This window comes from Prionailurus viverrinus, chromosome A2, assembly GCF_022837055.1.
Source record: "Prionailurus viverrinus isolate Anna chromosome A2, UM_Priviv_1.0, whole genome shotgun sequence".
NCBI classification, from domain to species: Eukaryota; Metazoa; Chordata; class Mammalia; order Carnivora; family Felidae; genus Prionailurus; species Prionailurus viverrinus.
This window is the reverse complement of record NC_062562.1, coordinates 98,245,879-98,260,244: the sequence shown is the minus strand read 5'-3', so window position 1 is coordinate 98,260,244 and position 14,366 is coordinate 98,245,879. Positions and strand designations below refer to the sequence as shown.

At 38.4% G+C, this 14,366-nt stretch overlaps 1 protein-coding gene across 7 annotated transcripts in view; it reads right to left on the bottom strand.

Annotated features, from left to right (window-relative positions):
* Nucleotides 1-631: 631 nt before the first annotated feature.
* The window catches only part of CASD1 (CAS1 domain containing 1), a 75,939-nt gene continuing 62,204 nt past the window's right edge, over nucleotides 632-14,366 (bottom strand). For 5 of the 7 annotated variants that reach the window (XR_007150481.1, XR_007150482.1, XM_047850794.1 and 2 more), the window contains one exon: nucleotides 12,864-13,873. The gene's annotated coding sequence lies outside the window, so the exon portion shown is untranslated. Of the gene's footprint in view, nucleotides 1,775-9,719; nucleotides 10,167-12,312; nucleotides 12,437-12,863; nucleotides 13,874-14,366 lie in introns of those variants that run through there. The other 2 variants (XR_007150480.1, XR_007150479.1) reach the window with 2 other exon arrangements.

Sequence of the window (14,366 nt, the reverse complement as noted above, 5' to 3'; positions counted from 1 at the left end):
TCCAGTGCTATAGGTAGGCTCACAGATCATCTCATCTGTGGTCAGATCATCTCACTTTACATGAAGTTCATCTTAAGTAATTAACCACGTAGTTTTCATACTGGTGTTTATATTTGTAAAACTGGGGCGGCCATGGGGAGGTGCTGTTTGGATCTTCCTTCAGGAAAGAATTTGCCATTCAGCTGCAAAAAGGGCAGTCAACTCCCAGCTCCCAGCTGTTAGCACCTTCAGGATCTGCCTTGGCCTTTGAACAGAGGAACAGTTTTCCCGGGCAGCCACCCTCCAGCCATGGCTGAACATGGTATCAGCACCAGGGCCTAGGACTCCTCTGTTGGGAAATCTTTGGAATTTCATGGTAGGTTGGCTGAGACCCTCAGGTTTGCGTTGCAGTTGGATGACCTCCTTGCCCAATCCTGCTTCCTCTCCACTTGCTTTCCTTTTAGAGAGGTCAGATCTCCATCATGGACTGGAGATTTCCCTTCAATTCAAAATAATAATGGGGCGCCTGAGTGGTTCAGTCAGTCAAGCATCCGGCTCTTGATTTCGGCTCAGGTCATATCACAGTACGTGAGTTCCAGCCCCATGTAGGGCTCTTCTCAGAGCCTGCTTTGGATTCTCTATCTCCCTCTCTCTCTGCCCCTCATGCATTGTATCTCTCTCCCTCTCTCAAATAAATGTTAAAAAAATTTATTAATAAAGACTGATTAGAGCTCCATTACAAATATAGAATATAAATCTATGTGTCCTATGATCTTAAAAGTGGATTTTATTGAATCAGAAATCTGTTCACTAGTGCCACCTCAGTAACTAGTGTGTTGTCTGTTTTTGCACCATTTTCAAACAATATGTAATTCTTTTCTAATCAACTGGGAATCAAATTGATCGCTCATGTAGAAGAAATTCACAAAAGGCAGCAATACAACAGAAATACTGAATTAGTTGGTTTCCCCCAAAACAGGTCATATATTTGGGGATGATCCCAGGAAGCCAGACTATGGAAGCAGAAAGATTGAGGTTAGGAGGTTTTGAAGGAAAACCAACAAAGAGTATGTCGTTGATCTGGCTATTATTCTGGAAAGAAGAACTCTGTTCTCCTGGGGCGTCATCTAATGAACTATATAGAATACACCTCAAAATTTTCCTTCAAAGTGATAAGAGTTTTAGACTTTCATCCACAGACTCATCATCCTGCAGCTGACTTGCTCCAGGGGGGCATCAACTCCCCTGCACTTCTGGGCTTCGGCTGTGAGTGGGCAGAACAAGATCCTGGGGCTCTGGAGAAAACCCTGGGGCAGGGAAGCTGAGAGATGCTATGGAAACTTGAGGTGAGAAAAGAAAGCTACATGAGCTACCAGCAGGATATCTTGATCAAGCAAGGGATGCTGCTGGATTTTGCACCACATCATTGCTATAAATTGTTAAAAGGCAGTTACTATCATCTGAACTTATTAGATGACATTTCAGTTTGCAGTGGGATGAAATCATTGACACACAACCTGTAAGTCAGCTTGTGATAAACATGAGATTCATACACAAAGGAGAATTTCTTGATGAGTTTTTTGCTCTATACTGAAAACTCAATGCGATGAGAGGATGGATTTTCATTTGGGGAAAGATTATTTTGTGAGCTGTGTTGTGACAAAAATATCCCTGAGATCACAGTAGCTTAACACAATAAAAGTGCCGTTCACTCATATCATAGTCCAGTGCAATGAGGTCAGTCTTTCTCCATCTTGTATGCTATATGATCTGGAACACGTGGTATCCAGGATTTCTATGGGAAAGGAAATGAGAGCTGAAGGGTCACATGAGATATTTTTCAGAGCTGGGCTTTAAAACCGCTTCCCTCACTTTCATCTATACTCTATTATCTGGTAATGCTATGGTCTCCAAAAGGTATTGCTGTGGATGCTGTCTTCCTGTGTACTTAGGAGGAGGAAATGGTGTGGGAAACGTGAGCATTGTTTTGCCACAAATGTGGACTGGGCAAAACATATGATTAGTGATTATGGACTAATAGAAGTGTATATAACAATGGAGGACAAAATTACACAAATAAGTAGTTCTATCATCCCCAATGACCTACATTGTGAGTTAGAACTTTCAACTGGAAATAAAAACAACAACAACTACTACTACAAAGAAACAGACTGGATATAATAATAGAACTAGATAAATTTTAGATAAATATTGCATTAAATTCTGGTCGAAAAATATATGATTATCGGTTCACAATCCCTTATCTGCAATTCCCAAATCCAAAGATTTCATTTTCCTTGAAAATTCATAGCAAATCAATCTAATGGTAGAATATGACCTGAACAAAAAGGAGACTTATTTTATCTTTCTTGATCCCACTTGGTGTGATGCTTTGCTATAGAAACATTAACATTTCATTACATGATATTGTCTTTACCCTACTGAGTATGTTACATAACATAAGGAACATACATTGATTACATTTATAAAATCTGAATACAACTGAATACCAAAATATACATGGTCTTCAGAATTTCCAGTAATGTACTGTGGGCTTATACTACTAATTTGATAAATATTATGTTTAAATTTTTATTATGTTTCTACAATAAGCTTCTTCTTATTACCTAAATTTGGGGTTCCATGTGTATTCCTAAAGCAAATGAAGTGGTAAAATAATGAGAAAATATTGAGACAAGCTGGTCTAAGAGAATAATATAATACATCTCCTAGTTCTATCCACTGAGAGGACCTAAGAGCAATAATACCTCACAAACCCTAGCACTCAAATTTTGGTTTCTAGGAGCCAAGTCTCCTTGAGGAAACCGCTAATGTCAGGGTTGCGGAATAGAAGGCACTGATGAGCCCAGAACGTCTTCTTGCACCAGAAGGTAGGAAAAAGAATAATGGAGATTTATCAAAAGAATTCAAGAGCCAGCTAGAAGGGGCTCAGCTCACAGTGGCCAGATATGGGACAATTTGATTAACAAAATATAGTAATGTATTATAATCTCTAGATTAAATAAGATCCCTGAAACTATAGTGATACAAATGAATGTATGAATGAATGAATGAATGAATGAAAAGTGTTTCCTTATGGTAGAATGCCAACTGATGCAAACGATATGATGAAATCATTTTGCAACCACCACAGAAATAACTGTTTCACACAAGAATCATATGTAATTATATGGAAACCAAGATCTGGGAGCTAGATATTCTAGGGTGTCATTGCTTCTAAGTCATCCAATGGACAGAGGCAGAGCTATAAAATATATAGATGTATGGGATGCCTGGGTGGCTCAGTTGGTTGCAGGTCCAACTTCACCTCGGGTCATGGTCTTGCAGTTCGTGAGTTTGAGCCCCACATCGGGCTCTGTGCTAACAAACAGCTCAGAGCCTGAAGCCTGCTTCAGATTCTGTATCTCTCTCTCTCATGTTCTCCTGCTCTCTGTCTCTCAAAAATTATGTCTCTCTCTCTCCTGTATCTCTCTCTCCCTCCCCTGCTCATGCTCTGCTTCTGTCTCTCAAAAATTAATAAATGTTAAAATATATATATAATATAAAATATAAATATAAAAAATATATGTATAGATAGATGTATATGTGTAAGTATACATCCTCTGTCTCTATAATAAAATAGGATATTTACATAGCCTCAAAGTATCTCCCTACAATGTAATAATTAATTACTATGTTAGTTTCCTATGGCTGCTGCAGTAAAGTACCATAATCTGGGTGGCCTCATAGTCCTAGAAGCTAGTAATCTGGAATCAATGCATAAGCAGGGCAATCTCAGGGGAGAATCTTTCCTTTTTTCTTCCTCGTTTCTGGTGGTTTGATGGCAATCCTTGGCATTCCTTGCCTTGTAGTGGCAGACCTTCAGCCTCTGCCTCTGTGATCACATGGCATTCTCCCCTTTCATGTCTGTGTTTCTGTGTCTTTTCCTCTTCTTAAAAAGACAGCAGTCAAATTGGATTGAGGACTCACCCTGTTCCAGTATGACATTTTAACTAATTACATCTACAGTAACTCTATTTCCAAATTAGTTCACGTTCTGAGGGACTAGAAGTTAGGACTTCAACATATCCTTCCCCACTCCCCATGTTTCATAGGTTTATTGCCAAACTGCTTTCAAGAAGGTAATATCAATTTTCATCCTAACTTATGCAAAGACAGTTTGGTAAAGATGACAAAAATAGTAATATTCATTCCTGGTACTAGTTCTAATCAATATTTCTTTGATTACCACTGAGGTTAAACACTTTTTCCCCATAATGTTCTGGCCATCTTTTTTTTACTCCAGTAAAAATAAATAAATAAAATAACATTAAATTTATCATTTAAACCATATTTAAGTATACATACGAATGTTAAGTACATTCACATTGTTGTGCAACAGGTCTCTAGAACTTTTTCATCTTGCAAAATTGAACCCATTATACAGTAATATACATTGTATATACCCATTAAACACTAATTTATCCTCCCCCTTTCCCCAGCCCTTGGCAACCATCTTTCGACTTTCTGTTTCCATGACTTTGACTACTTACTTTAGATACTTTATATGAGGGAAATCATACAGTAGCTGTCCTTCTATGACTGGCTTATTTCACTTAGCATAATGTCTTTGAGGTTCAACCATATTATAGATTGTGACAGGATTCCCTTCCTATTTATGGTGGTATAATATTTAATCGTATGTCTATATCACATTTTCTTTATCCATTCATCTATTAATGGACATTTAGGTTGCTTCCATCTCTTGGCTATTATAAGTGATGGGGCAATGAACATGGGTGTGCAAATATCTATTTGAGATATCTACTTGATCACCATATCTTAGCACTGGCATAGGAGAAAACACTTTACTGTGAAGATACCTGGAAAACACCACTTTGACCAAATGATCAAAGTTACCATCACCAGTAATGGGACAAACTGATACATGTGCTTCCTGATATGATGTACCAATAAGAACCGCCATCTCTGTGATATTCCTGCTGAAAATGCATATCCTGAATCTAAATCTGACAATATAAAACTTAGAGACATTCTACAAACTAATTGGCCTTACTCTTCAAAACTATCAAACTCATGGAGATACAGACTGAGGAACTCCAGACTTAAAGAGACTTAAATGACATTACAACCAAATGCAATGTGTGATATGGGACTGGAATTCCCAGCTCTTTTAGAAAATAAATTGCATTGGGGTGCCTGGGTGGCTCAGTCAGTTGAGTGTCCGACTTCGGCTCAGGTCATGATCTCATGGTCTGTGAGTTCGAGCCCCACATTGGGCTCTGTGCTGACAGCTCAGAGCCTGGAGCCTGCTTCGGATTCTGTGTCTCCCTTTCTCTCTGCCCCTCCCCTGCTCATACTCTGTCTCTGTCTCTCTCAAAAATAAATAAACATACAAAAAAAAAGAAAATCAATTCTATAGATAGAGAGATGAATGGCTATATAGACAGAAATGATACAGCAAGTGTGGTAAAATATTAACATTTCGTAAATTTGAGTATATGGGAACAGTTGCACTATATTTAAAACTTTGCAAATCTGAAATTAGTGTCAAAATAAAAATTCTTAGAAATAGCAAGCTCACTAAAATATGAAGAATGGTTAAAAAGGCATGAGATTAATGCAGAGCAAAGAAGAGCAACTGTTTAGGAATGTGACAGGAAAGAAGAAATAGAAGTGTTTGCCTTTGAGAAATATTTTGTACACAGAACTGATAGGGTTTGCTGATTGAAAATGTGGGGAAAGGAGGAATCAATATGACTTCCAGAGTTATAACCTTAGTTCCTGGGTACATTTTTGATCCATTTACTGAGTTTGAGAAGGTTGGGCACAGAATGCTTCTAAGACAGTCAAGAGTTTAGTTTTGAACTTTTTTTCTGGTTGCAAAAGCTGTCTCTTACTAGGGCAACGAGCAGGGTAGTGTGCCGTCTCAGGAATTTTCACTGCCATGTGCCAAATTTTTGTGTATGTAAGTTTGTGGCAAGCTTCTAAAACAAATCGTATTGGTTACAGCAGTAGTATTAGTAAAATGTTAACTGGCATGTATACTAACGCTTGGTAATGTCTGTATCAGTGCAAAGTGTTCAAAGGTCTGCCATAGATAAAGATAATGAAGTTCAGGGGTCTTATTTCAGGTGAATGTGTAACATAGGGCTATCTTAGACAAACCTGAAGAAGAACAAACACATTTCAAAGGTAAATAGAATTATGCCCTAATTTATTTGTGTTGATAGCTCATCTCTGAAAATCATTGGAAAATTAAAATGAGTAATTAAAATTGCTTTCTCTTTGTGTTCAGAGGTTGAATGTTGACATCATGAGCTCCCAGGCCAATCCAAGAAATCAGGGTCATTGAAAGAGAAGAGCTCTTTATTGATTGTCCATGGAATTTCTAGTGAGACATAGCAATGCACATTGATGCCACATCTTGATAGATGATAATCATAGATTAGATGCATAAGGTCTTTGTTAAAAGAGCTCAGATCTGTCATGTCCACAAAGTGCATCAGAGTGACTCACAAGCCTATAAAGTCTATTTTGTTAAGAAATGCCAAGTGCCTAAAAATAAAAAATGAGATGGGAGAAACTAAGAAAACTTAGTTTCCTCTGAGTTTATCTCATTTAATTAGGGTGGCATGGACACGTTCTCATAGCATGGCAGAAACACAAAAGAGACTATAACTCAATCATGCAAGAGATTACCAGACAATGTGCACCTTCTTTCAAGCCACTCTTTGTGACACATTTGCTGATGTCCCATTAGTCAAAGCAAGTAAACTGGCTGAGTCCTAAATTGGAGTGGGAGAAGAATATAAGATTACAGGGCAGACTATGAATATGGGGTAGTTATTAATGGAGCCATTAATGCAATCGACCTACCACAGTCTACACTCTGGTCCTGATTATTTATGTTCTTTCCACCTGCAGAATACACTAACCCCCTTTCAAGACTCCAAATTCTCATTCAAACATGGCAACACACTTAAAATACTTCTTATGATCTTCTCTTTGGATGTGGCTTCTTCTGATATGGAGACACACATTGAAACTGTGAGTAACTTGCCCTGCTCCCAAAACTCAACATAAAATGGTGAGACACGGATTTGATAAATACAATAGATATTTCTTTTTAAACCGGAAAGCCTTGGAGACATATAGCAGTCATTGATTTGTTTTCAATTGCTGTAAATCAGAAATATCACGAAAATAAAAATGATCACACAATGTATCAAAGACCTGAACTTAAATCTAAAATTATAAACTCTTTGAAATATAGATAAAATGGACTTCATCAAAATTAAGAACCTTTGTGCACCAAAAGACACTGTCTAAAGGATGAAAAGATAACCCGCAGAATGGGAGAAGACATTTGCAAATTATATGCCATAGGGGTTAATACCCCAATTTGTAAGGCACCCCTACAACTTAACAACAAAAAAGCCAAACAGCACAATTCAAAGTCGTCAAAGGACTTGAACAGACCAGTCTCCAAAGAAGAAATACAAATGATAAGTAAGCATATGAAAAGATGAAAATACATCTTTAATATTTTAAAATATTTGATATTTAGGGGTGCCTGAGTGGCTCAGTTCGTTGAGTGTCTGACTTGGACTCAGGTCATGATCTCATGGTTCGTAGGTTCCAGGCCCACATTGGATTCTGCTGTCAGTGCAGAGCCTGCTTCAGATCCACCCCCTCTCTCTGCACCTCTCCCACTGTGTGCTCTCTCTCTCCCTCAAAAATAAATAAACATTAAAAATAAAATAAGATATTTAATGTTATATTTTTACATTTTAAATATTATAAAATCTATTATGTCAATATGTTAATTGACCTGAGAAGAAAAATGAGATGATCATCTCCACGGAAGCTAAAGAGTCATTTGATAAAATTTTCAATTCCAGTTTTGACCTCCAAAATACTCTAAAAATGCACATTAGATGGCTACTTCTTAATATGACATATCCAGCCAGCCTTGTGGAACACTAGAGGCACTCTGACTAAATCAGGACTATCTTACTTGAGGGACCATGACAAGAAAACATAGAAACAACAAGAAATAGACATCAACATAAGGTAATAAAGGTAGAAAATAATAAAGGAGGAGGTTGAACTATCAATATTTAAAGATGATATGGTTGTATACCTGGAAACCCTAAAGAATCAGCCAAAGTGTTTCAAATGAGTAATAAAAAATTCCCTAAGATAGAGTGGATGTAGATTTAATATAGAGACATCTCCATATACAAGCACTTATTAGAAGCTACTATGATGGAAAAGATCCTACTTCGAATAGCAGTCAAAAAGAGAAAACATCCAAGAATGAACTTAACTGGAACAGAGCAAGTCTTATATGAATAAAGACTTTAATGTGCCGCTAACTGATATAAGACAACTTATGCAAATGGAAAGACACATAATACTTTTGGACCCAAACCATAACCAAAGGATATCATTTATCCTAAATTACTTTATGAAGTTAATCTGATTCCAATATAGATACTAATAGGGTTTTTTTTGGGGGGGGGGGACATATAAGCTGATTCTGAATTTCACTTGGAAAAACAAACAAACAAACAAACAAGAATAGCTAAAAAAAATCTCTGATTAAAAAAAGAGCAGTAGGGTACTTTCACTAGACATAAAACCGACTTATATTATAGCATTATGAAATAATATAACATATGAGAAAAACCTCTGTAATTAGAACTGTGGGAGGCTGTTGCTTGACAACCTGTTGATTCAGAGTAAAAAGTACATAAATTGTCCCATACAAATGAATTAATTTAGTATGTGCTATAGGTTGTATGTAAAGTCAATGATGGAAAAGGTGGACTCTTTAATAAATTGTATTGGCAACAGGTAGTCATTTGAAACAGAATTAAGTTGGATCCCTACCTCACATCATAAGGTATAGGAAAAAAAAACAAACAAACAAGTGATTTCTTTTATTACTTTGGAGTGAGGAAATCTCTAACTATGCAAAAACTATTCAAAACCCAGAAGTCATAAAAGAAAAGACTGACAAAATCTCTCTGTGTATAGAAAACTTCTACAAAGCAAACACCATAAACAAAGCAAAAGACAGACTGAGAAAAAGTATGTGTATCTTATATCATAGACACAGGGCTAATCTCCCAAACATGTAAAGAATTCTTCAGAGTTGATAAGAAAAAGACCAATAACAGATAAATGGACAGACAGTATAAGCAGAGTGTTCACAGAAACGGAAGTATGAATTGCTTTTAAATATATGTCAGGATGCAAGTTGATACACTGTTGAGGGTGTGGGGTTGTAGGAGATAAGCGCTACTGCTTTGCTAGTCAGGAATATAAATTGCTGGGGTCCCTAAGGAGAGTAACCGTGCTGAAATACCAAATTAAAAATGCATATACCTTATGGCCCAGTAATTCCTCATCTGGGAACTTACACACATATTCATATTGGTGGAAAATGACGTATATGTAAAGCAATTCACTGTATTATTTGTAATAGTAATTGTTTGGAACTAATTAAGAAGGGAATGGTGGATCAACACGGGAATCAGTGAGGGGCTGTGGATTGATGTTGGGACACTGACGCCGTATAACACTATGGTAACAAAGAACGGGGGAAATTATGTATTGATAGGGATTTCCCTACCCATTTCTTTGTACTATATAAAGGAACTTTGTAAGAATACATGAAAAGCTAGTTAAGTACAAGCTACAAGTAGTTGTCACCAGAATTAGGTAGATGAAGAACTGTGGAGGAAAAACAAAAGTTTTCATTCTCTGCCTTTAATATTTTTTGGTTTTTGAACCATCAGAGTTTATTTCCTATTCAAAAACAAACACAGAAAAAGAATTATAGTAAGGCAGTTGACCTTGAAAGAGGAAAGTAGAGGACACGGGCTGGCGCCAGTATACATTCCTATTTCTGTTATCTCCACATATCTCCCCTGGCATTTTAAAGATGACCAGAATGCTGAGAGAGAGGCTTACCAATCCTCTGGTGTCTTCTTTCTCATCTCCCCTTATAACTCCATTGGTATTTTCAAGGCTAGCACCTTGCCAAAAAAGAAGCGTACACATGCTTCATGCGGGAAGTGATGGACCCTTGCAATTTTGTTCCAATAATATGCCTGTTTCTTTTGACATGTACCCCATTGGATAATATTAGAACTCTGAAAAAAAAAAGAATTAAAGATAACTACTGGAATGGTAAAAGCAGGGGATATAAGGTTTAAATCGGTAGAAAAATAAACACTGGATGATTGCAACATTTTAGAAAAATAAATCACAACAATAAAGAGTAGTAATATAAAATGGGATGGAAATAGTAAGAATAAAAATTACAGTTAGCAGAAAAAAAATATGACAATGTAAAACTCCCTCTGGCAATATCTGGACTACAGGTATTTTGGTTGTTTGATTGCAAGTTCCAACGTAAACCCGAGCTGACAGGGGACCTAGGGTGAGGGAAACATTTTCTCCCCATATTGAAAACTGGAAGAACCATCAGAGCTCCGCACCACCACCAGCTCCTAGGCAGTAAGATGCCCCTGCAGTTGGGGCGTGGCAGGGGTGGGGGGTGGGGTGGGGGGAGAGGCTTGGAATTTGCTCCTAATCACAGACAGATGGACTATCGAGGAGCCACATTTCTGCTCCATACAACAGAGTCAATAATTTTGTACCATGAAATGTTTAAGGAAGGCATAACAGAAGCCCACCACTCACATTAAAAAAAACAATGGAAAAACGAAAAACTCAATAAAGCTCCCATCAAATGACCAGCTCTGAGCAATGTTGCTTCCTGACGTACCTTCCAAGTTAAACTATTTATGTAACGTAGCCCAAGGTAATGGAATGAAGTGATGTAGTAGATGGAATTATAAACCATAAACCAGCCATAAATTGGAGAGAATCTTGCTTTTTAAAAAAATTGTAAGACTTCTTTATATAAGGATAGTAAAAGTAGATCTATTAGTTTTTAAAATATTTTCTTTCCATTTGCCATTTAATTTATTTATGACATTTCTTTTGACCAAGAGAAATATTTCTTTTTCATAAATATTACCATCATATGCATTTTGCTTTCCTCCTTTGTTTATATGTTTAAGCTATTTTCTCTGTATCAGAGATTAGAAAAAAACCAAACTGCATGTCCCCCTCCTTTCCTTGTTTAGTTAAAATTCTATGTTCACTATTATTATGAATTCTTATATATACAAATGACTCTATTCCCAGTTTTTTCTTCTGGTCTCTTGATGTAGTACATGAATTTAATTGTAAATTTCTGGGTTTCTTTATTATTATTATTATTATTACCTTTAGATAAACTTTTTTTTAAGTTTATTTACTCATTTTGAGAGAGACAGAGACAGCACAAGCGGGGGAGGGGCAGAGAGAGAGGGAGAGAGAAACCGAAGCAGGCTCCGAGCTGTCAACCGAGAGCCCGATGTGGGGCTCGAACTCACAAAATGTGGGATCATGACCTGAGCTGAAACTGAGAGTCTGATGCTCAACTGACTGAGCCTCCCAGGTGCCCCTTTATTATTATTTATTATTGAATGCAAATACTTCCCTCATCATTCTTTGCGGCAGCTGTGGAGGTGAGCTCAGCTCTCAATACAAAAAACTCAACTGTGAGGTCCAGCATGCAAGACAAAAAGTCACCATTTTGGAAGCAGTAAATGCTCCTGATCAGCACTAGAAGGAAGGAAGGGCTGCTCTTACACAATGACAGATGGAAAGAATATGTGTGGAACTGAGGTAATCCACTTGGGCTGTGGTCACTACTCCGTTGTCCTCCTGGGACTGTAAACGAATGAGTGCATCAACCTCTGCCTAATGAGTATGATTACCAAGAGCTCAGTGACCCGTCCAGAAGGAGAGTGTGGATCAACCACAACTCTAGGTAAGCCAGCAAAAGTTGCACAGCTAAGGGCAAAGGGAGTTTAGAATTGATAGTGGAGGACAGAGATAGGACCATCAGTTGTGTCCCGGAGGCTAACTGCGCACACAGGGACTGTAGCCTGTCTTATTGACCTCTCTTTTTAAAATTTACCTTCAGAGGGGCACCTGAGTGGCTCATTTGGTTAAGCGTCCGACTCTTGATTTTGGCTCAGGTCATGATCTCACGGTTCCTGAGTTTGAGCCCCGCATCGGGCTTTGCACTGACAGCGTGGAACCTGGTTGGGATTCTATCCCTCTCCTTCTCTCTCTGTGCCTCCCCAATTTGTGGTCTCTCGGTCTCTCTCTCTCTCTCAAAATAAACTTAAAAAAAATAAATATTGTTTTTCAATATAAAGAAATGAAAATAAAATTTACCTTCAGAAAAAGCAGCCCATGGAAAGCATGTAGGACAAAAGTGTGGACGTGGATTTGTGCGCCACAGCAGGGCAGGCTGTGACGGTTGTGCGCATGCCCTGTTCACATCTCCCGTGCAGAGAACCTGAGGTGAAGAACGTAACAGGCAGTCTGTGGATACCACGCTATGGCATCTGCCTCACTGTTCAGCTCGAGGTCTGGATATTCCTCGGCTACACCCAGCCAACAAGAAGCAGGGCGGCGGCCAATTACCCAGGCTGTCCCTCTCTGATGCAGGACTCCTCTGACTGGATAATCTTTTCTCTGGGGCATCTCACAGCCTGGCTGAGACTTCTCAGAGTTTCATGCACACGGAAGCTCCTCTTACCCAAATTTCCACCCTTTTCTCTCCCTTTCATAGGTGTCCCAAATGCATCATGGTGTGAGGGAAAGAGAGTCATCAAAATGACTAATAAATTTTGACCTCAAGCATTTTTATGTAAAAAAAAAAAAAAAAAGATCTTCAGTCAAAATAGAAGACAAATGACAACAGGGGGGGAGTATTTGCAACATTAGACAAGTGGTTATTATCTTTATTTCACAAAGAATGCCTGGTTACCAAGAAAAAGATAAGCCTTTAAGTTACATATAGAGAAAAGAAATAGACATTTTATTTAGAACAAAATCAAAAACTAAAAATAACTAATTATGACCCGATTCTCCTATTAGCCCACCCAAACAATTACCTTCCCTCAAAGAATTCCTTAGCTGTGTACGAGAAGGTCTCAGAGCTGAGATATTATCTCCTCAGAGAGACCTGATCCGACCTTTGCATGGAAGAGGCCTCTGTAACAATGCCTGCTTTTAGGAAATGAAGAAAAGGGGATAAAGAGGAGGAGGAAATATAATTTCCTTTTTTCCCCCACAACATTAGATATGTTTGTTGTTTTATTGTTTTTCTTGCTTAAAAACAAATATAGCATACAATATATGCTGTTTTGCACTTATTTGTTTGAGTGTAGTCGATATACAATGTTACATTAGTTTCCGGATAACCTCCTATCCAGCAGTCTACCTAACAATGCCTCTGAGTTCCATGCTCCTTCTTTCCATCACTTTTGTGCTAAGGGTCACTGCTCACTTTGTCATAGATCACAGATTGGGGATTTATGGGTTAGACACACCTAAAGATAACCCTGCTATTTCTCCCAAGCCCTCTCTGTATAGGGTGGGGTTACCTTTATTCTCCTTCCCAGCATCATCATATGTTACGGTGTCTCAAATTTTTACAAAGGACCAGGAAAACTAAAGTCACAAGAAACAGGAATTTTCTTGAATCATCCAACATCCTCCGGATTACAGGGAAAAGGGAGCCGTTGAGACCACATTCTAATGAGGAAAGAGCCTCTGATTCAAGGTCTAATTTATAAAGCCACTCACTGGGCCTAGATGGTCTCAGAGCAGGTGAGTGGGTGGTAAGAAGCAAGTGTCCACAGATGTGGTCACTGCCCTGTGCCTAGAGCAAATGTGTACCAACAGCTTGAGTCTTTGGCCTGGCATCTGGTCCTCAGAGCAGTAATCTCTGAAAAGGAAACAAAATTGTCAGTTAGGGAAGGAACCAGCACTGATACCACTAGAATTGTTGGTAATCTTATTTTTTTTTTTTTTTTTTACACACACAGGCACACAGTGTGAATGGGGGAGAGGCAGAGAGAGAGAGAGAATCCCAAGCAGGCTCTGCACTGTCGGCACAGAGCCCAATGTGGGGCTCAAACTCACGAACCATGAGATCATGATCTGAGCTGAAATCAAGAGTCGGACGCTTAACCGAATGAGCCACCTAGGCACCCCTGATTGTTTGGTAATCTTAAAAAAAAAAAATGAGGAAACAGCATTGGCAGAGCAGGAAGAAATGATGTGGAAAGAACAGGAGGAGGCCCTGTTTTTCTGAAGAGGGGCAGAGGACTGTGGAAGTTTGCTACCAGGATATTTTATGAGCTGCTCTGGGTGCCCCTATTGCTCAACAGACTGCTATGGTCTGAAGAAACACTTATGACCATCACACTGCCTTGTTC